We start from the raw sequence: 27,306 nt of genomic DNA, 5'->3' as shown, positions 1-27,306 counted from the left end.
TTCTTTTGTGTGTATGAATTCGAATGTCCTGTCTTCCAGTTCACTGATCCTTTCTTCTGCCTATTCAAATCTACTGTTGTGTCCCTCCATTGTGTTTTTCATCTCCTCCATTGTGGCCTTCATTCCCATGAGTTCTGCCATTTGTTTTTTTAAGTTTATGAATTCTTCTTTATGGTCATCCAGTGTCTTATTTATATCCTTCAGATCTTTTGCTATATCTTCCTTCATTTCATCTAATTTATTTAGCATTAGTTGCCTCAACTCCTGTATCTCAGCTGAGCTATTAGTTTGTTCCTTTGGCTGGTCCATGTTTTCGTGTTTCCTGGTATGGCTTGTTATCTTAAGTTGTCTAGGCATCTGATTTTCTTGATTAGTTTATTTTGGAGCTTGTTTTCTATCTTTTACTTTGTGGTTTTCTTGTTGGTTGGCTTTGTTCTCTGGCCTCTGTTATTCAGTTCAACTTATTCTAGACCTCTAACTTAGGTTCTATTTAGTTGATCAGAATTTTTCCCCTCTTGTTTTTTCTGTTTCTTGCTCTGCCTCTATGTAACCTTTTTGTGAGTGGGTCTCCTCGGATATGGTCAACCCTAGTCAGATTTTCCCAGTCTAGTGAGGCCCAGGTCTCACTGGGAGGGTATGGAGTTTTCCTGAGAATGAGACCCTCCTATGAGGCCTTTAGAATTGGTACTTTTCCTCTCCTGTCCAGGAGGTGGTGCTTGCCAGCCCGCAGCTCCCCCACCAGTGTAAGGAGGTATGGAGACTCTAGTTCTCCTGGTGACTCTGATCCTGTCGGGGTCATGGCTGACTGAAGCCGGAATCTGAATTCCAACCCTGGGGTCTGAGTTCCCAAAAGGAGGACTGCCAGTTGAGCTGGACCTCCCTCCACTCTCCCAATCCTCAGAACTCCAGTTGTCTCTCGGGGGCACTATTCCCTTCTCCCCTCTCCTCTTTGGGGCATCTCCAGGTAGATTCCTTGGTCAGCCTGAGTTGCCAATTAAAGACGGGGGTGGAGAACTTCGGTAGTGAATTCGGAACTCAAAGACGCTGTGGGTACTCTGTCTCCCCCCAAGCCCAGCCTAGTCCCTCAGCCTGGGCTTTCCGATAGAAAATAACCACATATATTACTTTTAGGTTAAAAAAAAATAGAAAAGAAAAACAAGAAAAAGAAAAAAAAAAAAAAAAAAAGAGTCCCTTTTAAAAGTCTTTCCCCAGCCTGGAAGTTTTGTCAGTGTCAGAATAGAGCATTTAAAGATATGCTTTGGGCTATTGTCTGTTAATTACTCTCCAACAGCTTCAGTTCCACCCCTTCCGGGGGTATTAAAATGCAAAAAGATAAGGGATCAGTGAGAAGCCAGAAGGGACAAAATGTAGGGGAAAAAAAAAATGGCTTTTTTGGAGTCTGGGAATGGGTGCCCGCTTTTACGTGCTCCCATTTCTCGGAGCCTAGCCCTTCTTTAGCACCCCAGCTCCCAAAATTAGTTAATTAGTTTGTTAATTAATTCTTCAGTTGAGGCTGGGTTGAGCCCCTCTTCTTGCCCCCAGCAGATTGCTGTTTTTTGTTTTTTTTTTTCCCCTTTCAGGGAGCCGGCAGCAAGACAGTCTGTGAGATCTGGGTGGGGAGGGGCGCCAGACCCCTGGTCCGGGGAACTTGCAATGTTCTCTGCAATCTCAGCTTTTCCTCCAATTCCAAACTTGTGTCCAATGTGTGACTGGTTACTGGAGACCCAGAAAACACTGTTTCATATAGTTCTGCTCTAGGGGAGAGACGAAATTCTGCACCTCACCACTCCGCCATCTTGCCCCGCCTCCTATCTCGACTGTGTCCCTTTGAGCCTCCTGTCCTCCATCCTCCAATCCCATCCAGGTTCATCCTTAGCATTAAATTGTCATCTATTTAGACTGTATTTTTTTTTTTTTTCAATTGTGGAAACATATTTACAGCCTAAATCTTCCCATTCCACCCCCTCCCTATCATTCCATTAGTGGGATTAATCACATTTAGAATGTTGTAATGCTCTTTCCCACCATCCATTACTAGAAATTTCCCGTAACCTCAAACAGCAACCCTACACTCATTTCTTAACTCCCCATTGCTCCTTCCCCCATTTCTCTTAACCCATACTCTACTTTTCATCTCTATGGCCATATTCTCTGATAATTTCTTTGTGTTTACTGTGGGGCTTAAAATTAACCTCTTAAATCCACAACAATCTTGTTTTTCTTTGATATCACCTTCACTTCAATAGGCAATATAAACTATGTCCTATACTCCTCTATTCCCCCACCTTTGTATAGTTGTCTAAAATTACATATTTTACGTTGAGTTCAAAACCACTGATTTGTCATTCGAGTTTGTGTATTTTATATCATGTAGGAAGTAAATAGTGGAGTTACAATTCAAAAATTATTGACTTCTATTTGTATTCCATTGTGGTTGGAGAATGTGCTTTGAGTATATTCAATTTTTTTAAAATTTTTTTTTTTTAATTTTTATTGAGACTTGTTTTATGTCCCAGCTTATGGTCCCTTCTGGAGAAAGATCCGTGATCACTAGAGAAAAATGACTGTCCTGGTGATTTGGGATGTAAGGTACTATATATGTCTGTTAAAATTCTCTGTTTCTCTTTCTCCTTTCTTTGTTTCTCTGTTGGTAGGGCTCTCTTTAGTATCTGAAGTAGGGCAGGTCTTTTATTGGCAAAGTCTCTCAGCATTTGTTTGTCTGTGAAAAATTTAAGCTCTCCCTCAAATTTGGAGGAGAGTTTTGCTGGATAAAGTATTCTTGGTTGGAAATTTTTCTCTTTCAGAATTTTAAATATGTCATGGCACTGCCTTCTTGCCTCCATGGTGGCTGCTCAGTAGTCACGACTTAGTCTTATGTTGTTTCCTTTGTATGTGGTGAATTGCTTTTCTCTTGCTGCTTTCAGAACTTGCTCCTTCTCTTCAGTATTTGAGAGTCTGATCAGAATATGTCTCAGAGTGGGTTTATTTGGATTTATTTTATTTGGAGTTCGCTGGGCATTTATGCTTTGTGTATTTATATTGTGTAGAAGGTTTGGGAAGTTTTCCCCAACAATTTCTTTGATACTCTTTCTAGACCTTTACCCTTCTCTTCCCCTTCTGAGACACCAATGAGTCTTAAGTTTGGACGTTTTATTCTTTCTGTTGTATCCCTGAGATCCATTTCGATTTTTTCAATTTTTTTCTGCATTCTTTCTTTTGTTCTTTCATTTTCTGTTCTGTGGACTTCTAGGACACTGAGACGTTGTTCAGCTTCCTCTAGCCTTGTATTGTGAATATCCAGAGTCTTTTTAATTTGGCCAACAGTTTCTTATATTTCCATAAGATCTTCTATTTTTTTATTTACTCTTGCAACGTCTTCTTTATGCTCTTCTAGGGTCTTCTTTATGTCGTTTATATCCTGGGCCATGGTCTTCTTGATGTCCTTTAAATCCTTTGCCATGTTTTCATTCCTCAATTGTAGTTCTTTGATTAATTGTGCCAAGTACTGTGTCTCTTCTGATATTTTGATTTGGATGTCTGGAATTGGATTCTCCATATCGTCTGGTTTTATCATATGAATTAAGATTTTCTGTTGTTTTTGGCCTCTTGGCATTTGCTTTGCTTGATAGGGTTCTTTCTAGTTGTAAAGAAAAGATACCAATCTAATTTTTCAGAAACACAGTTTGGTGGCATACGCTTTCTCTAACTAACCAGCAGATGGCGTCTGTGAGTCACCTATACCCCTCAAGTCAGTTCTCCACCTTGTCCCCGCGGTGTGTGGGGAAATGATTCTTGTGGGGTTCAGTTGGAGAACTCAGTTTGGGTGTGTTGCTGGAGCCATCCACTCTAAATGTGGGGTGTGCGTCTAGGTGGCCAGGGAGGAAGGTTAGCTTTAATATTCAAATCCCCCAGGTTCCCGGAGATTCAAGGCCGCCACAAGAATCTAAGCCTTCATTTCAGTTCAGCCCCAGACCCTCTCTCACTGTCCGACAAACCACCAGACTTGGCGTAGCGTCCCTGGGTTCTCCGAGCGGGGCCCCCCTCACAGCCGCGATCCTCCAGGACCTTTGCTGAGGGAATGCTGTGCTACGTCACCAGTGCGTGCTATCCCTCAAGGGAAGCCCCAGGCTGCCGGGCCGTGCAGGGGCGCTGTCAGCCTGATGCAAAGACGGCCGAACGGGGCGTCTCAACCGCCCCCTCCTTGCACAGTTCCTCATTCCCAGCTCCGGGACAACTGGCGGGGCTCTGGGCTGTGGGCACGGCCCCAGGCAGGAGTTTATCCAGCCCTCCAGGGAGCCAGCTGCAAGCCACGGGGTTTCTTTCGGCTTCTGGCTCTCCCCTTTGCTCCCCCGGCCCTGGCAGTATCTGCAGCGGGCTATCCCCCCTCTTGCTGTGTTTTACAGTGTAGTTCCCACTGTCACAACTGCAGCCGCTCCTGGGTTTTTCCCTTTTTTTTTTTTAAAAGAACCAGTCGGTCTCCAAACGCCAACCCCTGGCTTTTCCATACCGCCACGTGGCTGTGGGTCTTCCATCCAGTTTACTCACTCATTTCAGAGTGCAGGCTCCTGGTTTCACCAAGTATATGGCCCCTGTGGTACTAGCAGACCTCGTCTAGCTGGCGCATTGCTGTAATGGGTATTCTGGGTCACTTTCTGGTTTTTATCTAGTGTTTTTCACAGAGGTGTTTTTTTGCCCTGTCTCACCTAGCCGCCATCTTAGTTTCTCAGATCTGTCTGGCTTTTAGGGGGGATTTGTTGGAGACCACACCCCTGCATGCTTTAGGTCTTTGAGGGCAGCACTAATTCCACTTGGAATGTGGTATTCTTTCTGATTTACTGTCTTGGATGGGGAGGGAGCAGTTTCAGGACTTCCACTTGGCTTTTCCTACCATTGTGGCTGTTACTTCACAGGTCAAGGAAACAATGTGATGGGTTTTCCAGCCACTATGTATATCAATCCCTGTTACATACTCTGGGACCAGGGAAATGACAACAGGGTGGGTCTGTTGACTCATTGGATTTATTGCCACCTGGCTTCTGAGTCCCCACTGTAATGGGGGAGCAGGTTTTTTTGGATCCCTTGGTATCGTCATCTCAAACTCTGAATCCTTGAAAGATCTGATTTTTACCCTTTCCCCAGTGCATATTATTTTTGAAAATGCCCATCTTCCTTTTGGAAGAAGGATAGGGAGAATTGCTGTTGAATATACTTGCCATGGCATTGCAGAGCTTTGCCTAAAAGGAAATTGGACTCCCCTTCAGTTTATGGACACTGGGTGTCAGCACTGGTTCAGGTCTGAAAATTGGGTTAGGGATTATGATTATTCTGTGGAGTGGCTGACATCAGCCTCTGTTCACTCACTCATGGTTTTTTTATTTTTTAAGTATGTATGAACTCAACAACATTTTCATTGGCTGCCCGTTTCTCTCATTCCTAGGAAGATCATGCTTTATTAGCCATCATCACAGATTTCTACAGGTCAGCACCCTGGTTGCCATTTCAGTCTTGCTGCCTCTCATAGTTGTTTTGTCTACCTTGCATTTGGCTGTTAAGTGTTGCCACCTCTGTTCTGCTGTTCTAGAATCCTGTCATCCCCGTTGACCTTAGGAGACGAGTTCCATGGCAACACTTTCCACTTGTTAGTCTTGGCCTACAGAGGAGTCACCACTGAGTTCCTAAGCAATGCTGATGTCCCCTACTAGTACATTCTTAATTCTCTAATGAAGGGAGCTTCCTCCAGAGGCCCCCCCCCACTGCCGGGGAATATAATCAGCTGATGGGTTCTCTGGTCTTTTCTAATAAACTCATGCTAAGACAGTTCCATTATCTCCAATTCATTTACTATAGGCCATCATTTATTTCTTTTGAGTTTCAATGAGCCATTCCAGCAGCATGTTAGAATTGGCTCCAGGTGTCCTTTTTGGGAACATTAAATCCTGCTCATGGGAGAATGCTCCATGTCAACAAATTTTGTCTTTCTAGCCTTGTAATTTGCCCTCAAGATCCATTTGCAGGTATGTTCTAGTTCCCGCTAGTACATGTCATCAGGTACAGCTGCTATTTTGGTGAATCACCTTTTAATCCAAAGCAAGGACATACTTCCCTATTCAGGCCATGCCAAGACTTGATCATAGTTATTAGTCTGGAAGCAGTGAGGAAGGTAGGGACAGATCTTGAGGATAAGCAACTTTTGAGGTATGCATCTTAGATGAGGGCTTTATATAGTCTCTAGGCAGGGGAGACTACCATTCTATATCAAGAGGAAGAGAGCTACTTCTGTTCCAGACAGTTCAGGGTAATCTTGACTGGGCTATGAATTCAGTCTTCTTTGTGATTTGGCTACTTTCACAACCAAAACTTGGCCTGACTTTCAACACAATCTGCCCTCAGGTTGAAGGAGCTGAGAGTTACTTTAAATGATGCAATGGAGGCATTCGGGCTGTCACACCAAAGAAATGCAGGTGCTGGCAACTGGAAGCTGATCAAGAGTACGTGGAAATGGCACGAGTGACAGCGTAAAGGCAGGGTATCATCAGGGTCTGCTATACCTGCTAAGTCAACAAATAATGTAAATGTTGTAGCTACTGTTGAGTAACAGACTTTTCTTGCACATTGGCTTGGCATGCTGGCTAATGCTAACCTCTTGGAGTACTTCCTGTGTGCCAGTCATTGGTCTAGGCATTTGCCATGAGTTCTCATAGCCCTTCTGTAAGAGAGGCACAGGTGGTCATCACAGTTTTATGGATGATGAATCTGAGGCTCAGAGAGGTTAAGTAATTTATCCAAAGCCCGAGTCGTGAAGCTGGTATTTGAAATTTGGTTTAATTGACTTAAAAATTCATGTTTTTTGTTATTCCACATTGCTTCTCAAAGGAATCCCCATTATATCCATTCGACAGATAATGAATTGAGACACAGAAATTGAGTGACAAGGTGAGTTGTAAGGCTAGTTAAATAATAGAACTGTAAAGCAGGGCCCTGTAAAAGATAAACTGGCACATTAAAAAATGTTGTTAAAATTTATTTGGGCCAGAAATGGTTCGTCATTGGGCAGTATACAACTGGAAGTAGTCAGGAGTTCTGCTAAGGAGTGAAAAAGGGAAGCTTATGTGGGGCAAATGTGGAAGTAAGGGCGGAAAACTTGCTGATTGGATATCTAAGCTACATTGCCTTATTTGGGCTGTTTCCGGTGGAAAGTCCTTTCCTAAGGTGTCTATTTCTGATTGACTTGAATTAAGCCTCCACCTCCTAGTACAATAGGCAGTTTTGGGAAAGGCAGCCTCTCGTACATTTTAACCTTGTTACTTGGTGTTGGTCAGGGATTGGCCAAGGCTAATCACCCCAGTCTAATAGCCATCTCTGTTTTAACAATTTTTCCCCTTTTGACCATCTTTTCAGCTCTGCAAGATTGACCAAAACTTCATTTTAACACCATCATTCTCTGTCACCACCATTTTATTCATATTTAGGGTCATTGTGGAAGTGGCAGGTGATGATGTCAGGTTCATTAGTGGTGTCCATCCTTTGCTTTTCTTCTTGCTTCTGTCTCTCAAGCTGCATCATGACCATCTGATGGGCAAGTGGTTGCAAAAAAGCATTTAAGAGTTTTGAGAGAATACAGCACACCAGGGAGACTACTGTGATGACTACAAGGAGGATAATAGGATAATACCAAAAGACAGAAGAAGACTCCCAACCAAGGTCCTCAACTTCCAACTTCCAAACCAATTATTGCTGAACATATCAAAGAAGGAGGCAGGGACCTTTAGTAATTATTTTGTAATTTGTTCAGTAATTTTGTGCAGTTGAGTTTCTACAGTATCAGAAGTGTTTATCCAGCTAAAACAAGTAGTGTTAGCGACAGTACGGACTCCTACCTGTTAGGCCAATAAATCGTCCAAGGCTGTCCTGGTGTCCAGCACTGCTTGAGCAAGGGAATCAAGAGACCCTTGTTGGGTGGCTGTGGCTTTAGCGGTTTCCTCTACAAAAACACCTAGGATTGCAGATACATTTCTAATCATAGCTTCATTAACATTAATTCCTAGCCAAGGGAGTAGTGACTTGTCAAAGGAAGCAAATGCTGAATTATGGATGCCCCAGACATCTTTAATCTTATTCAATTATGTAAATTTAAAGGAGTAGTCCAGTACTCGGTTTTTGGTTTATTACATAGGGATAAAGGAGCTGTGAGGAGACCAAGTGCACATTGTCCAGTCATTTGCCAACCGTTGAGGCAAGTCAGTACCCAGGTGTATAGGGTATTTATTCTCTCAGAGTCTCCACAAATAAAAACATTGCCTTGGTGAAGCACATGTAATTCTAGCCGTGGTAGTGTTGTTTATAGATTCATTGCTGGGGATGCTATCATTTATTCTTAGTAACTATGGGTCTGTGGCATTGGAAGTATAAACAAGGAGTTGGCCAAAGTGTGTTTGTCTGTTAAATGTTTCTCACAGTTGGGGTTTTGAGCCTGAATTGGACATGCGCTATTAATAAATTTGTAGTTCATGGAGGCATATGGACTGTTACAGAAAGTTCTCCTAGTTCTGTTAATAATATCTGTATAGTTTTCTAGACCAGTTATAGCTAAAGTAAGGTTTTGGATCCAAGAGAGTTCAAAACAGGATAAAGGGGACCTTGAATCTAGTATTCGTACACAATATGCAATTACTGGTGCAGTTGGATTAAGGTAAACTGAAGTGTTTGCAACAAGGGAGAAATTAGTAATTGGGTAGACCAAATGGTCTCTAAGATCATGAATGAATTTAGGTTTATAATGACAGATTCAACATTCAGTTAGACTTCCAGCTGTAGCTATTGCCTGTGAAATCTTAACAACTACATTATCTTTCCAAGCATAGGTAGGGAACAGGAGAAAAGGAAAGGAGAATATTGTAAGGAAAAGTAATTGTGGTGATGGGAAGGGTGCTTGATCTGTGATCTTGGGAAAGTTGTCTGTTTTGTGGTGTTGCCTGCTTCTGGGGAACAGAGGTCCCTGGTCAGTTTTACTTTAAGATCACTAGTAGATTTATAGTTCCAGGAATCTGGAGGAGTTCTTTTATGTTGAGAATCATGAATCCATGGCTCCAGACCTTGGCATTTGACTGTGGTGAGTCGTGAGGAGTACTTGGTAGGGGCCTTTCCAGTAGGCTCAAGGGCATCTTTCATTGGTGTCAATTCCAGAAGACTCAGTCTCTAGGCTCTAAGGCTTGTGAGAAGTCCTTATCAAGTGGTGGGTCCTGGAAGGCTTTTTTCACCTGATGGAAATATTCTTTGGCATAGTGCATTAAGGCTTTACAATATTAAGTCAAATCAGAGTTTATCAGAGTGGGTGATGTATGAGGTTCTCCCAGTAACTATTTCATAAGGAGTAAGTTTATGTTTTCCAACAATTGATCATATAGCCATTAAAACTAGAGAAAAAACTTTAGGCCAGAGCGATCCTGTGGATTCTGTCAATTGTGCTAATTTTAATGTGCCATTTGTTCCCCCTTTGCAGATGACTGGGGATGGGATGGTAAGAGGCAATGTATTACCAGAGTGTCTGGAGGACTTCATTAAGTTGCTTATTTGGCCCATGAAGTGGGTCCCTCCATCACTGATATTTCATAAGGGATATCCACAATGGGAATACATTTTCTAACAGTTTCTTTTCCACTGTGATTGCATCCACCTTCCTGCGAGGAAAGGCTTCAATCTGTCATGAAAAGTCATAGATAACAAGTTCATATTGCTAACCCTTAGAATGAAATCCATCTGTTAATGTTCAAATGGGCCAGCAGGTGGTGGAAATGCACCACTCGAGACCTTAATGGTTTTTCCTGAATTGTGAGTTTGGCAGACTAGATATTGATCATTATAAACTATTCTGACCACCTTAGAGAAATCTCCCCACCAATATTTTTCATTATTCAAATCTTCCTATCAGTGCAATGGTGGGTGATGAAATGTAGAGCTTTTAGCAGAGGTAATTTTAAGAACGCAGGAGGGATTAGGTGGCCGTCTGTGCCCTCCATGAGGCCTTTTATTAAAAAAAAAAAATGCAATTTTATTGAGATATAATCACATAACATACAATTATCCAAAGTGTACAATCAGTTGTTTACAGTATCGTCATATAGTTATGCTTTCATCACCACAAACTTTGAACATTTTCATTACTTCAAAAAATAAAATAAAAATTAAGATAAAAAAGAACATCCAAAACATCCCATTCACCTCCTCTGCCATTGTTCACTTACTTTTTTTTAATACAGTTTAATTGAGATATATTCAGACACCCTATAGTTATCCACAGAGTACAATCAGTTATTCACAGCACCATCATACAGTTGTGTGTTCATCACCAGATTCCATTTTTGAACCTTTTCCTTACTCCAAAATAAAACAAAAGCAAAAAAGAACACCTAAATCTTTCCATCTGCTCCATCCTACCATATTCTTCATCTAATTTTTGTCCCCGTTTTTCCACTCATCTGTTCATACACTGGATAAAGGGAGTATGAGCCACAAGGTTTTCAGTCAACAGTCACACTAGGTAATCTACATAGTTATACAATTGTCTTCAAGAATCAAGGGTTACAGTTTTACAGCTTCAGATATTTCCCTCTAGCCATTCCAACATACTACAGACTGAAAGGTGATATCTATATAATGCATAAGGATAGCCTCCAGAGTGACCTCTTGACTCCATTTGAAATCTCTCAGCCACTGCAACCTTATGTTGTTTCATCTCTCTTCCCATTTTTGGTCAAGAAGATCCTCTCAATCCCACAGTGCTGGGTCCAGGCTCATCTCCAGGAGTCATTTCCCACATTGCCAGGGGGATTCACACCTCTGGGAGTTACATCCAGCATAGGGGGGAGGGCAGTGAGTTCACCTGCCAAGTGGGCTTAGTGAGAGAGGGGGACCACATCTGAGCAGCAAAGAGGCTCTCTGGGGGGGGACTTCTAGGTACAATTGTAAGTGGGCTTAGCCTCTCCCTTGCAGCAACTAGCCATGAGGCCTCTTTTTTATATTAAATTTGCATCCTTCTAGTTCCCATATGTGTTGTTCCAAATCAGGTACATAGCATTGTCTGTCAAACTGATTGCCATAAATTATTTTTCCTGGTTCAATTTTGTGGAGTTCATTCAAGTTGCACACCTGTGCCAGTTTGAATGTATTATGTCCCCTCAAACACCATTATCCTTGATGTAATCTTGTGTGGGCAGACCTGTCAGTGTTAATTAGATTGTAATTCCTTGAGTGTTTTCATGGAGGTGTGCCCCACCCAACTGTGGGTGATGACTCTGGTTGGATAATTTCCATGGAGGTGTTGGCCCGCCCATTCAGGGTGGGTCTGAATTGAATTACTGGAGCACTGTACAAAATCAGACAGAAGGAGCAAACTACTAGAGCCAAGAGGGACACTTTGAAGAAAGCACAGGAGCTGCACATGAGGGACAGTTTGAAGACGGCCGTTGAAAGCAGACTCTTGCTCCGGACAAGCTAAGAGAGGACAAACAACCCAAGAGCAACTAAGAGTGACATTTTGAGGAACTGCAGCCTAGAGAGGAACATCCTGGGACAAAGCCATTTTGAAACCAGAACTTTGGAGCAGATGCCAGCCACATGCCTTCCCAGCTAACAGAGGTTTTCCGGACACCATTGGCCGTCCTCCAGTGAAGGTACCCAATTGTTTATGCGTTAACTTGGACACTTTATGCCCTTAAGACTGTAACTGTGTAACCAAATAAACCCCATTTTATAAAAGCCAATCCGTCTCTGGTGTTTTGCATTCCAGCAGCATTGGAAAACTAGAACAACAGCCTAGCTGGTTCAGCAGTTTGCTAAGTAGTTGATTTTGTGTGGAAATCAGCTATTGCAATTCCTTGATATTCATGTACAGTTCAACAGGTATGAGCCTCTGTTTTTTTAATAGCAATTTGTGAGGGCAATAGGATAGCTGACAAGAGTTCATTACCTTGGGGCACTTTTTTTTTTTTTTTAATGCATTCAGTTGTCATATCTTTTTTTTTTTTTTAATTCAGTTTTATTGAGAAATGTTCATATACCATACAGTCATCCATGGTGTACAATCAGCTGTTCACAGTACCATCTTACAGTTGTGCATTCATCACCCCAATCTATTTTTTTAACATTTCCTTACACCGGAAAGAATCAGAATCAGAATAAAAAATAAAAAAAAAAAACACCCAGATCACCCCCCATCCCACCCTATTCTTCATTTAGGTTTTGTCCCCATTTTTCTACTCATCCATCCATACACTGGATAAAGGGAGTGCAATCCACAGGGCTTTCACAATCACACTGTCACCCATTGTAAGCTACACTGTTAAACAATCGTCTTCAAGAGTCAAGACCACTGGGTTGGAGTTTGGTAGTTTCAGGTATTTACTTCTAGCTATTCCAATTATTAAAACCTAAAAAGTGCTAGCTATATAGTATGTTAGAATGTCCACCAGAGTGACCTCTTGACTCTATTTGAAATCTCTCAGCCACTGAAGCTCCATTTTGTTTCATTTCACATCTCCCTTTTTGTCAAGAAGATGTTCTCCATCCCATGATGCCAGGTCCAGATTCATCCCCGGGAGTCATATCCTGCGTTGCCAGGGAGATTTACACCCCTGGGAATCAGGTCCCACGTAGCGGGGAGGGCAGTGAGGTCACCCGCAAAAGTGGTTTAGTTAGAGAGAGAGGGCCACATCTGAGCAACAAAGAGGCACTCGGGGAGACTCTTAGGCACAATTATAAGCAGGTTTAGCCTCTCCTTGCAGCAACAAGCTTCATAGGGGCCAGCCCCAAGACAGAGGGCTCAGCACATCAAGCTGTCAGTCCCCAATGTTTGTGAGAACATCAGCGACAATCCAGGTGAGGAAGTTCAACACCTCTGCATCCTCCCGCAGCTCTTCAGGGGGGCCCCAAATATATATTTTTATTCCCCACCCAAATTACTTTAGGATGTGTTGCTATTCCATTCTAATCTATACAGACCTACCGTAGCTCATTTCCTATTGAAAGTTCCATGTAATTGTAGTATTTGAACAAACTGAGTGTAGAAGTTATATTGTTTAGAAAATATAGATCCTACACCAAATAAACATCTCTTCCCTTGGTCTCACATGGAAGTTGAAGTTTGAACACAGTCAGTTTCAACCTTTACCCTTTGGTTGGGACACATTTTTGATAGGAGTTCCTTAGAGGTTAGGAAACCCTTCTGTTTCCAAAGCATACTGGAGTCATGGTAAAAATATTTAGTTTTGTCATTGGCAGTCTGCATGCTCAGGTCAAGACGTAACAGCTCCGCTGCCTCAGCAGATTTAAATCAGGGGAGTCTCCCTTTTCATATTAATTCATATTGAGTTGTTTTAGCGTATCTTGCTTTTTAATTTCCTTGGGAGTCTTTTGCAAATCATCCATTAACATAAAACACTAACTCAGGGTTTTTAAGCAGTGTCCTTATGTTAACTTGGGGAATTGAAACCTAAGAAACTGCATCGACTCAGTTGTGGTCTTTTCCATCGTCAGGTAGAGGGAACATGGTGGCAAGTTTAGAAGGTTGCAACTTCAGAGGCAAAAATGTGAAGGAGAGAAGAGTAGAATCTCATAGAAGGTTAGTCTATTGGCAGAGAAATGTTGAGTTCATTAAGAATTCAATAAGCTTTCTACAGAGTGGCAAATATGCAAATAAAAGTCATAGCTCTGAAGAGGCTTCTAATTTAGTTACAGCTGCCACTGCCTTTGAAGAGTTCAGATAAGCTGTATCCACTGGCTCTGGCTATAGATAATAAACAGTGTATCCTTTCTTTCAAAAACTGGAGTTTTTCTTTAGAAAGTCTTTTGTAGGCCAATTGTTGTAAGAGATAAATAGAGTCAGCCTCTGAATCCTCTTTAGTAAGGAAGCAAAGTAGTAAATCATCTACAGACTGAATTACGATTGAGTTTGTAGGGCACTTCAGGATTGTCAAGTCTTGATGTAAGACTTGGGAAAAATAGAAAAGAGCCTCTGGCATCACTGCTGATTTCTCCAAGTAAAGGCAAACAAATACTGGCTGTCATTAACTGGAATACCAAAAAGGCTAAGCCTTTTTTTTTTTTTTTTTTTGAGTTTTTGTAAGATTTAATTATAAGCCAAATAAAAAGTGGTAATTTACACTTATTTACAAGATAATTTCAAGTGCTATAAAATATTTAATTTTTTTTAGTATTAGTTAATTCAGGTGTTCTCAGTGGGGGCAATATCATCACCAAAACTGGTTCTTGGGGAGGCAAAAAAACTTTTTATGTATAAAGCACATACATGTACAGTTCATAAACAGATATATCTGCCAACCTGTGGTTTAAAAGTACATGGGGAAGGTGGCCACACACTCTGCCTCCAACAGCCTCCCGCTTGGGGCAGCACCTCTGGCTGGGGGAGGGTCCTCCCGGTGGCTGCTGCACGTGCTGACCCATGGGCTGGGTATCTTGGGCAGGAGCAGCAGGACAGGGCAGGCCCAATATTTTTTTTTAAGACCAATTAATGGCCATAAGTTGACAGGTTCTGAAGTCATTACATTAGTCTACTTTTTTACATGTTTAAAATTGTTCTCTAACATTTTTTTAAAGACCAAAATATAGAGTGCTTCAAGTGAACTCTTTAAGCAGCAAAATCAGATATACTTGGTACAAAGAAATCGTATTTTACAAGCATTTTAAGTTTGCTCCAAACATTTAGACTTAGAAAAGAACTGTATCAATTTGTCTTTTTATTATAACATGAGTTAAATTCAAGAACTAACCCTAGTCTTCTGATGGTATTTTATTTCCCAGAGTTGTTAAATGGTCTAAATGACAATGTAACTCATTATAAAAATATATTGAAAAGTGCAAGAGCTGTAAAATAATCAAGTATCCAGGCATCACAAGATTTTAGAGTAACTGAACAGTAAAACTGGCAGACTCCAAAAGAGCCCAGTCCCAAAAGAGGCAAGACGCACCTGGTTTAACAAAACTGCTGTCCAAGAAGTCCATCAACTGTATGCATGGAATCTTATGTGTGGTGATTACATCACAGCCGAAAAAATATTTCTTTGGGGTGATTTCCTAATCTTTTTTGTGTCTGGAGTTTGCCTTCATTTAGTAACTTAAGATTCCCTTAAAATAACAGTTCAAAATTAAAATAATTCATCAAACAGGAGGCATTTTATAGGCAAGATAAACCAGAGCATATTGTATTCAGATAATTTTGTTCTTTTTAAATTGAAAAGATTTAAAATGGTCAGGATTGACAGAGAAGATGACAAATATACATTTCAGACTTTTATCACCAATGAAAAAATAAAACATTTTTATAGACTTAAAATTGTCATTAGTGCATTTAGTTTTGGGTAAAGGACTCAAAATTTAAAATACCTCCAAAATAATACAGTGTTACTAGAAATAGAAATTGGCCACATACTGTGGTCATTTTAGTGTTTAAATGTACGAAAAATAATATATTGGTCTTTAAATCTTTAAAAAGATTGTCTTTAGAGAACCTTATTTGAGGACTATGCTTTTTCAGACACATTCTGATATTCAAATTCACTTTATAGCAGAAATATAGATCAAATTTTTAACTTTCTCTTTTTTAAAAAGCTGTCAGGTTTCCATTTCTTAGGGAGATATTTTCACCAGTGTGTTGTTAAACTCCACAGGTTAAGCTTTCTTCATTATTATTAAAAATTTCATACATATTAGAGAGATTGCTATTCATTACTTTCTCATCTTTTCGGAAAGACAGTGGCAGACTTGCTAGATTAAAACTGAGATCTTTAAAGGCATGCCGTAAAAATATCCCCACAGTGATGGTAAGGAAGCCACTCAAAGTACCAACGACATCGTCAACAGGCATATTTTGCCACTCCTTAAAAAGAATAGATGAACAAGTTAAAACCGATGTTGTGAAGAACACGTAATAAATTGGCGTCGCAATGGAGGTGTTGAATATGTCAAGGGCCCTGTTCAGGTAGTTGATCTGTGTGCTCACACACACTACCAGGCTCAGCAACAGAGCCCAGGCCAGGGGGTGCTGCAGCATGGGCTTTCCAGCAAGCAGTTCTTTAATAGCGATGCCCAGGCCTTTGACACAGGACACCGAAAATGCTCTGATCACAGAGCAGATTGCTATATACACGAGAACGTTGGTCTATCCGTGGTGGGGTCCCACTATGAAGATTAATATCACGGACACAATGACCACAAGGGTGGCAAAGACCACAAAACCTGGGTCACCCAGCTTGTGAGACATCTCATTTAAGGTCTCTATCTCCTCTTCTTTTGGAGCAAGAATGACCATAACTGTAGACCTTAGAATACGTAACAAACACCCAATTTTCCAAAGATTGAGTCTTTCATTTAGAAAGTATGAAGAAAGAATGGCACTCACTAAGACACTGAGAGCTCCCAATGGAGTCACCAATGTGGCCGGAGCAAACGCAAAGCAGCACAGTTGCCGCCTCACCAGCTCCCATTGATATCAGTCCAGCCCACCACAACCATTCTTCAAGATATGCATGTCTGCCTTGACCTTCTCTAAGGAGGCCTTTCTTTTTCAAAATGAAACTCCCTCCAATGAAAATGCTGGGTTTCATAGCCAATCCCGGATCAATATAAAAAGTCATATTTTCCTTGCTCCTGGATCCTTTCGTTTCCTACTTAAGAAGTTCCTGTGAATCACTCTGATCACAGAACAGAGAAACTACTGGTACTGGAGACACGACAATGCAAAGGCTAAGCATTTTGACCCTGTGAACCATTGTGACCCTGAAGACACATTTGATATCAAAGTGGTAGGGTTTGGAACTACTAGTTACTGCCCGAAAACCTTGCACGAACCTCCAACCTCATCTGTTTGGTTTCTTAACTGGAAGGATAGGGGTATATCAGGGGCTTGTGAAAGGAATCACAAGGCTTTGTTTAATCAAGTTTTCAATTATTGGAGTAAGCTCCTGAATAGCTTCCAGTTTCAAAGGGTATTGGGGCAATTTTGGCAATGCCTTTGAGGGGTCTATTTGAACTTTTATAAGTTCAGCACTTTTAATTTTCCCTATGTCTGTTGAGAAGGAGGCATAGAAGCTACTGGGTACTTTGGAGAGGTCTGGGTTTGGGGAGGTTCAAAGACTGACCTCATCATGATCAATTTTTGCCTGTAAGGTACAAGGTGACTCAGGTTCTGGAGGGTCTGAAAATTCTAGGGTTCTCTCTTCTGAAGAGAATTTAATATGTCCCCTTAGCTTAGAAAGAAAATCTCGTCCCAAGGGGCTTATTGGAGCTGTGTCATGTGAAAGGAAAGCCTCTTTTTTTTTTTCTCTGTAATATGCCTGAAAGTTATCTGTGCAGACTCTGTTAGAGGAATCTTCTGACTTGACTGGAAATCCCCCTCCCACTAAGACAATTTTGTTACTCCAAGGGACTTTTTGTTTTATGAGGGTGGAGTTCAAAATAGAAAGGGTTGCTCTAGTATCTACTAACACAGTACAGAGCTCTCCATTAATGTAATGTTGGTCTCCCCTTGCTGGTTTGAGGGTATTAAGGGGAGCAGTTTACCATAGATGCCTCAGAGTTGGCTTTGGTCTCAAGCATCACATTTTTGAGGACTTTCTCTAATAAGACAGTGGGGCAATTCTGTGGCCTGCCTTGGTATTTGGGGGTTTAAAATTGGACAGTTTCTCTTCCAGTGCCCAAGCTGTTTGCAATGCAAATGGATATTTCTAGGTATTGGATTTTTCTGATTTGGCTCTCTGAATCTAAGTCGATAAGATGGCCCTGGGGTGTTCTTGGTTCCTATAGTTGCTGCAACTGTAGAGACATCAATTTGTTAGTCTTTTGAATTTTTTCTTGTTCCCGAGGTCTTTCAAAATGTTCTGCTGTATTTACCAATTCAGTCAAGAGAGCAGATCCCCAACTTAATTTGTGTTTTTTGATCATTCTACTTAGTTCAGGACAAAGCCCATTGACAAATGAGGTGTGTATGGTGCTTTCCATTCCAGGACTCATTCCTCTTTGTTTTGTTCACAGGCCTGGATGATGGACCAATCTGTCTTTTTTTTTTTTTTTTTTTTCCATTTTTATTGAGATTGTTCAGATACCATACAATTATCCAAAGATCCAAAGTGTACAATCACTTGCCCCTGGGTACCCTCATACAGCTGTGCATCCATCACACTTAATTTTTGTTCAATTTTTAGAAACTTTTCATTACTCCAGACAAGAAATAAAGTGAAAGATGAAAAAAGAAAAAAAGAAAAGGAAACTCTAATCCTCCCCTGTCCCTAACCAACCCCCCTCAATTGTTGACTCGTAGTATTGATATAGTACATTTGTTACTGTTTATGAAAAAATGTTGAAATACTACTAACTGTAGTATATAGTTTGTAATAGGTATATAGTTCTTCCCTATATGCCCCTCTATTATTAACTTCTAATTGCATTGTCATACATTTGTTCTGGTTCATGGAAGCGATTTCTAGTATTTGTACAGTTGATCATGGGCATTGCCCACCATAGGATTCAGTTTTATACATTCCCATCTTTTGACCTCCAACTTTCCTTCTGGTGAAATATATGACTCTGAGCTTCCCCTTTCCACCTCATTCACACACCATTCGGCACTGTTAGTTATTCTCACATCTTGCTACCAACACCCCTGTTCATTTCCAAACATTTAAGTTCGTCCTAATTGAACATTCTGCTCATACTAAGCAACCACTCCCCATTCTTAAGCCTCGTCCTGTATCTTGGTACCTTATATTTCATGTCTATGAGTTTACATATTATAATTAGTTCCTATCAGTGAGACCCTGCAATAATTGTCCTAATGTGTCTGGCTTATTTCACTCAGTATACTGCCCTCGAGGTTTTGTCATCAACCCATTTTTTTTTAATATGGTTTTGTTCATGCACCATAGATTCCATCCCAAGTAAATAATCGATGGTTTTCTGCATGGTCATACATTTATGTGTTCACCACCTTCACCACTATCTATATAAGACCATCTATATTTCTTCCACAAGGCAGGAGGGAGAGACAAAGAAGGTAGAGAGGCAAAAGAAAGAGGAAAAAAAAATGACAGCTAGGAAGCAGCAAAAGGAAAAATAACCTTAAATCAAAGTAGAATAAAGAATCAGACAATACCACCAATGTCAAGTGTCTAACATGCTTCCCCTATCCCCCCCTCTTATCTGCATTCACCTTGTTATATCACCTTTGTTACATTAAAGGAAGCATAATACAATGATTCTATTAGTTACAGTCTCTAGTTTATGCTGATTGCATCCCTCCCCCAATGCCTCCCCATTTTTTAACACCTTGCAAGGTTGACATTTGCTTGTTCTCCCTCGTAAAAGAACATATTTGTACATTTTATCACAATTGTTGAATACTCTAGATTTCACCAAGTTACACAGTCCCAGTCTTTATCTTTCCTCCTTTCTTGTGGTGTCTCACATGCTCCCCACCTTCCTCTCTCAACCGTATTCATAGTTACCTTTGTTCAGTGTACTTAAATTGTTGTGCTACCATCTCCCAAAATTGTGTTCCAAACCACGCACTCCTGTCTTCTATCACCCTGTAATGCTCCCTTTAGTATTTCCTGTAGGGCAGGTGTCTTGTTCACAAAGTCTCTCATTGTCTGTTTGTCGGAAAATATTTTGATCTCTCCCTCATATTTGAAGGACAGCTTTGCTGGATACAGGATTCTTGGTTGGTGGTTTTTCTCTTTCAGTATCTTAAATATATCACACCACTTCCTTCTTGCCTCCATGGTTTCTACTGAGAGATCCACACATAGTCTTATTAAGCTTCCTTTGTATGTAATGGATCGCTTTTCTCTTGCTGCTTTCAGGATTCTCTTTGTCTTTGACATTTGATAATCTGAATATTAAGTGTCTTGGCGTAGGCCTATTCATATCTCTTCTGCTTGGAGTACGCTGCACTTCTTGGATCTGTAATTTTATGTCTTTCATAAGAGATGGGAAATTTTCATTAATTATTTCCTCTATTATTGCTTCTGCCCCCTTTCCCTTCTCTTCTCCTTCTGGGACACCAATGATACGTACATTATTGTACTTTGTTTCATCCTTGAGTTCCTGGAGACGTTGCTCATATTTTTTCATTCTTTTCTCCATCTGCTCCTTTGCATGTAGGCTTTCAGGTGTTTTGTTCTCCAGTTCCTGAGTGTTTTCTTCTGCCTCTTGAGATCTGCTGTTGTATGTTTCCATTGTTTCTTTCATCTCTTGTGTTGTGCCTTTCATTTCCATAGATTCTACTAGTTGTTTTTTTGAACCTTTGATTTCTGCCATATACATGTCCAGTGCTTCCTTTACAGCCTCTATCTCTTTTGCAATATCTTCTCTAAACTTTTTGAATTGATTTAGCATTAGTTGTTTAAATTCCTGTATCTCAGTTGAAGTGTACGTTTGTTCCTTTGACTGGGCCATAACTTTGTTTTTCTTAGTGTAGGTTGTAATTTTCTGTTGTCTAGGCATGGTTTCCTTGGTTATCCAAATCAGGTTTTCCCAGACCAGAACAGGCTCAGGTCCCAGAGGGAAGAAATATTCAGTATCTGGTTTCCCTGAGGGTGTGTCTTACAAAATTGCTCTACCCTTTGATGCCTCAGGTCACTGTGCTTTTCTGCCCAGCAGGTGATGCGTGTTAGCCTATAATTCTTGACTGGTGTGAGGAGGTATGGCCATGTTCCCCCAGGCTCTGGGGTCTGGTTCTGAATGGAAAGGGCCCCACCCCTTTCCTCCTAGAAAAGACAGACCCCTCAGGTGGAGGTCATTAGCATTTCAGTGGTCTTGCTCTCTGCTTGTGCTGTCTCCACCCTTCCCAGAGTCACAGCCCTGGAAACTGAAAATGACTGGGGCTTTCTCTACTGAACCAAAAAAGAAACAGATAGTCTCCTTCAGACCCAGTCCAAGGCAACCCTCCGGCTGTCCCAGGTCAGTTGTCACCCAAAGCCTCTGTCTGTTTTTTGTGGATGCATACTTGTAGTGAGCAGTTCACACTCGCTGCTTAAAACCCCAGTTGGAGCTCAGCTGAGCTGTATTCGCTTGCTGGGAGAGAGCTTCTCTCTGGTACCACGAGGCTTTGCAGCTCAGGCTATGGGGGAGGGGGTCTCATGACTTGGTTCTGCAGGTTTTACTTACAGATTTTATGCTGTGATCTTGGGCATTCCTCCCAATTTAGGTTGGTGTATGATGAGTGGATGGTCTCGTTTGTCCCCCCACAGTTATTCTGGATTATTTACTAGTTGTTTCTGGTTTTTCGTAGTTGTTCCAGGGGGACTACTTAGCTTCCACTCCTCTCTATGCTGCCATCTTGCCCGAGTCCTCGACCAATCTGTTTTTTGAGGAAAAACTTTAGGCATAGCTTCTAAGACATCATTGGCTATTCTATGAGCTCTTCTAAATCCATCCTTTGAAGACTGCCTAGTTGGCTCTTTAAGATCCCTTTTAGGATCTTCCCATCTTGCTTCAGTCCTCCATTTATGGTCTTCTTCTGACCCCAGGAGCATTTATTTGAACTGATATAAATCAGAGACCCAGGATATATGCCCCAATTAGTATTCTAAATTCCTCTATAAATTTTTGTGAATCTTTCCTGGGTTTAGGGAATTCCTAGATTATACTTCTGAGTTCTGTCTTTGACCACGGGTTGCAGTGGTTGGAACACCTGGGTCTGTGGAGGTCTGACCTTCAAGAACATCTGTCTAATCTGACTAGCTTCCTTTTCTGCATCTCCTAAGTACAAGGGTAATTGAGAAAGAAGGTGAGTAGATTCAGAGTAATTAGGCAAAGGTGAATCAAGAGAAGGGGCTGCAGGTGCAGTTGGAGTCAAGTCCGTTTGTCTACAGTCCTCATCGGTTGTCTTGGCTTCTCATTTCTTAGGTTTTTCATTGGCTAAAGGTGTATTTTATTGAGGCTATTTTGGAATCACTAATTCTTTTTGATGCCTCAGTACACCAATTCAAAAAATGCATTCCATTGCTTTGGGGGTGTTTGGGATCCTCTCTTTTCTTGGGTGCCTCACAAATGAATAACTTCGTCTAAAGGACATTTAATCTTTAGTAATAACTACCTTATTTAAACTTCAAGGTAGTTTAACCTTGTTTAAACTAAAACTTCCCCGTTGTGGCCACTGTAGCACTAAGCTATCTTTAATATAAAACACCCATTTTTCTAAGAAACCACATGACCCCGGTCCATAATTCTTGAACATATAATTAGCAGAAGTTATTGGACTCCTTAGACCAGGAAGAACCCATATAAAATGGAGTCTTTTAAATGCCCAGCACTTGCTTTTTTTCCCTTCCAAAGGGGTGAGCATCTAATTGAGGCCTCTCAACCCAGTCTGGTTCCAATATTGCCTAAATAAATGACCCAATCCAGTTCCAATATGCTTAAATAAATGAACCAATCCAGTTTCAATATGCCCTTAATAAACGACCCAATCCAGTTCCAACATGCCGAAATAAACTTGGAGCGCTCAATTGAAAGCCACGGAGCTTGGATCTTCTTGTCAGGTGACTTCAGTGTTTTCGTCTGGATTCATAAAGAAAAAACTTAATCAGAAATGTCTAGATGTTTAGCTACATGATTTTTTCCTCAATGTATTAAGCCCTTTCTCTTGGCAGATTTAGTAATAGTTCTTGATTTTAGGGATTTTTTTTTTCTTCTATTTTATCTTTGAATTTACTTTTTTTCCGTTTGTTGGGTTGTCTTCTTCAGGGACACCAGCTATTCTTAGGATGAATCATCTTTCATACCTGGAATCTTTAAAATTGCTCTTTTTAGAATTTGTCTTTTTTATCCACATTCACTGAGATAAAACTCAAGACTTTTTCTCAATGTCAGTAATTTAATTTTCAGCTTTATCTTTTATGTTCTTTAAGTATCTTATTAGTTCTTGAATGATGTTGTTTTGGTCCTTGATTTGTTTTATTAGGCTCCAGTGTTCCTTAATTTCATTATGTTGGGTGTTGGAGCAGAAGGCAGTGGTGGGGAGATGTTGTGTCTGTCTTATTGCCACCGTTACCCAGAAGTTCCTTGAATTGAGTTAAACTAAGCTGGTTTTAAAAACCATGATTGGTTCTATAGCCACGAAGTTTAAAATTCAAAAGATGTTAAAAAAAGCTAAAACTTCCTCCTACCTTGTCTTCAGCATCTATTTCCTCTCCTCAGAGGCAACCCATATGATAAATCACTTATGTAGTCTTCCAGATATATTCTGTTACACTGTGATTCATATAACCAAACAGATGCAATCACTTCTTATTGCAAAATAGTTTTCTTATCAGATTTGACAAATCTTAACAGTTTCACTACATGTGGAGGTATATTTGCAAGGACCTCAAATTTCTTTCAACCTTATCTTATTATTATTTTTTTTAATCTTGATTAAGTTTTAGCTTCATCATGATGATTTGGTCATTTTACTCATCATAGTGAAAATATCTGAAATGTTGCAAACTATTGGAAGGTGACCTTGTTCAGTTTAACAGATTAGCTTTCTGGGTGGGGTTTTTCCCTCCAAGCTGTATTAGAAGGCTACAAAAGCATCATTGCAAGAAAGATGACATTTAAACTGTTAAAAATAAGCCCATGGATGTTTTGGGGGAATTTGGGGGAATTTATTAAAGTGCCATGTTTGTTTTAACATGACAGTGACCAACTTTATTCTGTTTTTGTTTTGGTTTTTTAAATTTAGATTTTTATTATAAGATAATAAATGATGGTGGTAGAAATTTATTTAGTATAGGAAGGTCTAAAATGGCAAGAGAATGTTTCTATGTTGTCCTTTGCCTGTACCGCAGTCCCACTTCACTGCCTAGAAGAAAGCTATGTCAACAGCTTCTTATACATTCGTTCAGAGATTTTCTCTTCATATGAAGCATTTGAAAATACAGATTTATGTATTTATTTTTAAAATTTTGATTATGTTAGAAACAAGAATTATACCTTAAAAACGCTCACCTGGTTGTGAAGGAGAAAAGAATTTATTCATGATCTTGCAAGAACGGATGCACAGCCAAAAACATGGCAGGTACGCCAAAAAAAAAAAACCACACACATGGCGATAGTTATATCCTACACCTAATACGCATGTCTCTCCCCTCTTTCCCCATTGGCTGGGTCCTCCAGAGGTTGCAGCCTATCCAAGAGAGCTAACTAGCCTGCCTTTGAGATTTTGAATTGTACAGTCTATTAGAGAGTTAACTAGTTCAAATGTTTCGCTGAGAGTCCCTGCCTTTGACCATACCCCCACATTCTTTTACATTCCAGTAACCCTGGTTATCTTTCCCATATAAGGAACTGGAGCTGATTCTAGACTTACATCCCAGTGCTTTCTCTCTTACCTTCCCCTCACCACGGGGCTAGTTTAAGCCAGCTCTTCTGCCCAATCTCCATCTTCCCTATTCCCTGTGACCTTTATGTGAAAGCTAAACTCAACACTTTCTTACAGATCATATTCCATTTTAGGCTGGGTTCCTTAGAAGCAGAGCCTGAGATAGGGATTCTCATGGAAATAATTTATTAGGGTCTTGCTCTCAGGTGACATTTGTAAGAGCATAAGGGCAGGGTGGGGGCACTGAGACAAATCTAGACCAGTGGTTCTCAAAGTCTGACTACAGGCCCAACAGCATCAGCACCAGCTAGGAGCTTATTATAAATGCAAATTCTTGGGCCCACTCCAGATCCACTGAACAGAAATTCTGGAGTTGTCTTCCACCAGTCTTTATTTTAATAAGCCCTCCAGGTGAATTTGAAGCATGATGAATTTTGGTTTAAACAGAGTTGTGGGTTCACCTTAAGGCTAGCCTCAACCTGATACCTTGGGGGGCTCTGAAGCACAAATAGCATCACAGAATTGTCCCACCTGAGGTAGGAGGTGTGGGGGACTTGCTTTTTGTTTGTTTGTTTTCATTCTTTTAAAAAATTATTATCTGTAGGATTGAATTTTTTCCTTTTGTACTGTTGTGTGCATTGTATCTCCTGTATAAATTCATGTTACCTCCACCACATTCAGGATACAGAACAGTTCACCACCCCCCACAAAATGCCTTTCCGTTATCCCTTTATAGTTACACCCTTGCCCTACTCATACTGCCTGGAAACCATCTATCTGTTCTCTGTAACCATAGTTTTGTCTTTTCCAGAATGCCATATTTTATATAGCTCCTTACAGTATGTGAGCTTCTGAGACTAACTTTTTGGACTCAGCATAATGCCTTTGAGATTCATACAAGTTGTTGTCTGTATCAATAATTTGTTCGTTTTTATTGCTGGGTAGTATTATGTCATATGGATGTACCAGTGTTGTCTATCCATTCACTTGGAAATGAACAAGTGGGTTGTTTCCAGTTTTGAACAATTATGAATAGAGTTGCTATAAACATTCATGTACAGGTTTTTGTGAGAACGTAAGTTTTTATTCCTCTGGGTAAATATCTAGGAGCACGATTGCTGGATCATATGGTAAATATGTGTTTAACTTTATAAGAAATTGCTAAACTGTGTTCCTTAGTGGCTGTACCATTTTTCATTCCTGCCGGCAATGCATGAGAATTCCAGTTGTTCCCCATTCTTGTCAGCTCTTGATATTGTCAGTTTTTAATTTTTGTAAAGCTGTTCTAATAAATATGTTGCAGTACCTGATGGGCATTTCCCTAATGACTAATAATGTTCAGCATTTTTTCATGTGCTAATTTGCCATCTGTGTATCTTTGAAGTGCCTGATCAAATTTTTGCTTTTCTTTTTTTAGCTGGGTTGTTTTCTTATTACTGAGTTTTGTTATATATTTCTGGATACAAATCCTTTGTCAGATATGTGATTTTCAAAAATTTTTCTCCTAATTTGTAGCTTGTCTTTTCATTTCTTATCTGGTCTTTCATAGAACAAAAGTTTTTAATTTTTGTGAAGTTCAGTTTATTAATTTTTTTATGGTTGTGAAGATTTTCTCCTATGTTTTCTTCTAAAAGTTTTATAGTTTTACATTTATACTATGATCCATTTTGAGTTAATTTTTATATATGGTATGTGATGGTCAAGTTTATGTGTCACTTTGGCTTGTGGTGCCCAGTTGTTTGGTCCAGCAAGCACTGGCCTGATTGTTACTTGGAGGGTATTTCATGGTTTTAAATCATCAGTAAGTTGATTGCATCTATGGCTGATTACATCTACAATCAACTGAGGAGGCTGCCTTCAACAATGAGAGAAGTCTCATCCAATCAGTTGAAGGCCTTAAAAGGAGAATTGATGATTTCATCATTCAGAAAGGAGAATTTCTAAATCTGCTTTAGCCAACCAGCTTCTCCTGAGGAATGCATCAGAAATCTTCATCAGAGTTCCTAGCTTGTGGCCTGCCCTATGGAATTTGGACTTGCCCATCCCCATAGTCATGTGAGTCAATTCCTATAAAAAGTCTCATAATATTTATATTTTACATATATATATATATATATTTATATGTATATATGTATATGTATATAGTTGGTTCTGTTTCTGTAGAAGACCCTAACTAATAGATGGTATGAGGTAATAGGTGAAAGCTCCTTTTGTTGGCATATGGATAACCAGTTATTCCCACACCAAGACTATCCTTTTTTCATTAAATTTCTTTTGCACATTAGAAAAAAAATCAAAGGGCTACATTCATATAGGAATTGGCTCAGTGATCATGGCGATTGGAAAGTAAAATTCCTCAGGGCAGGCCACAAGTTGGGAACTTAATGGCGACATTGAATGCCTCAGGAGAAGCTCCAAGTTGGGAAATCCAATGAAGATGATGATGAATTCCCCAGGAGAAGCTGGCTGGCTGAAGTAGAGATAGAGATTCTTCTTTTATGACTGCTGAAATCGTCAGCTCTCCCTTTAAGGCCTTGATTGGATTAAATTTCTCTCATTGCTGAAGGCAGTCTCCTTTGTTGATTGTAGATGTAATCAGCCATAGATGCAATCAACTAATGATTTAAATACATGAAATACCTTCACGGTAACAATTAGGCCAGTGCTTTCTTGACCAAGCGACTGGACACCATAATCTATCAAAGTTGATACATGATATGAACCTTCACAGGAGGGGTAGGCAACTAAGGCCCATGGGATGACTGCCTATTTATTTTTCTAAGTGAAGTTTTATTGGAACAAAGCCATGTCTGTCTGTCTACCTATTGTTTGTGGTTGCTTTTGTGCTACAATGGCAGTGTTGAGTGGTTGTAACAGAGACCATATGTATTGCAAGCCTAATATGTTAAGTATTTGGCCCTGTAAGAAAAAAT

At 40.3% G+C, this 27,306-nt stretch overlaps 1 protein-coding gene and 1 pseudogene across 4 annotated transcripts in view; one reads left to right on the top strand and one right to left on the bottom strand.

The window, feature by feature from the left end:
* DTNB (dystrobrevin beta) overlaps window positions 1-27,306 on the top strand; it is a 386,425-nt gene that overhangs the window by 58,358 nt on the left and 300,761 nt on the right. Inside the window, exon 1 of one of the 4 annotated variants that reach the window (XM_037812553.1) lies at window positions 6,475-6,488. The exons of the other annotated variants lie outside the window; for them this stretch is intronic. The gene's annotated coding sequence lies outside the window, so the exon portion shown is untranslated. Of the gene's footprint in view, window positions 1-6,474; window positions 6,489-27,306 lie in introns of those variants that run through there. 4 annotated transcript variants of the gene reach the window in all.
* Window positions 15,614-16,646, bottom strand: LOC119516408 (annotated as a pseudogene).

The sequence above is a fragment of the Choloepus didactylus genome, chromosome 20 (assembly GCF_015220235.1).
Source record: "Choloepus didactylus isolate mChoDid1 chromosome 20, mChoDid1.pri, whole genome shotgun sequence".
NCBI lineage: Eukaryota > Metazoa > Chordata > Mammalia > Pilosa > Megalonychidae > Choloepus > Choloepus didactylus.
The sequence above is the reverse complement of the archived record's forward strand: the minus strand, read 5'-3'. Positions and strand labels throughout refer to the sequence as shown.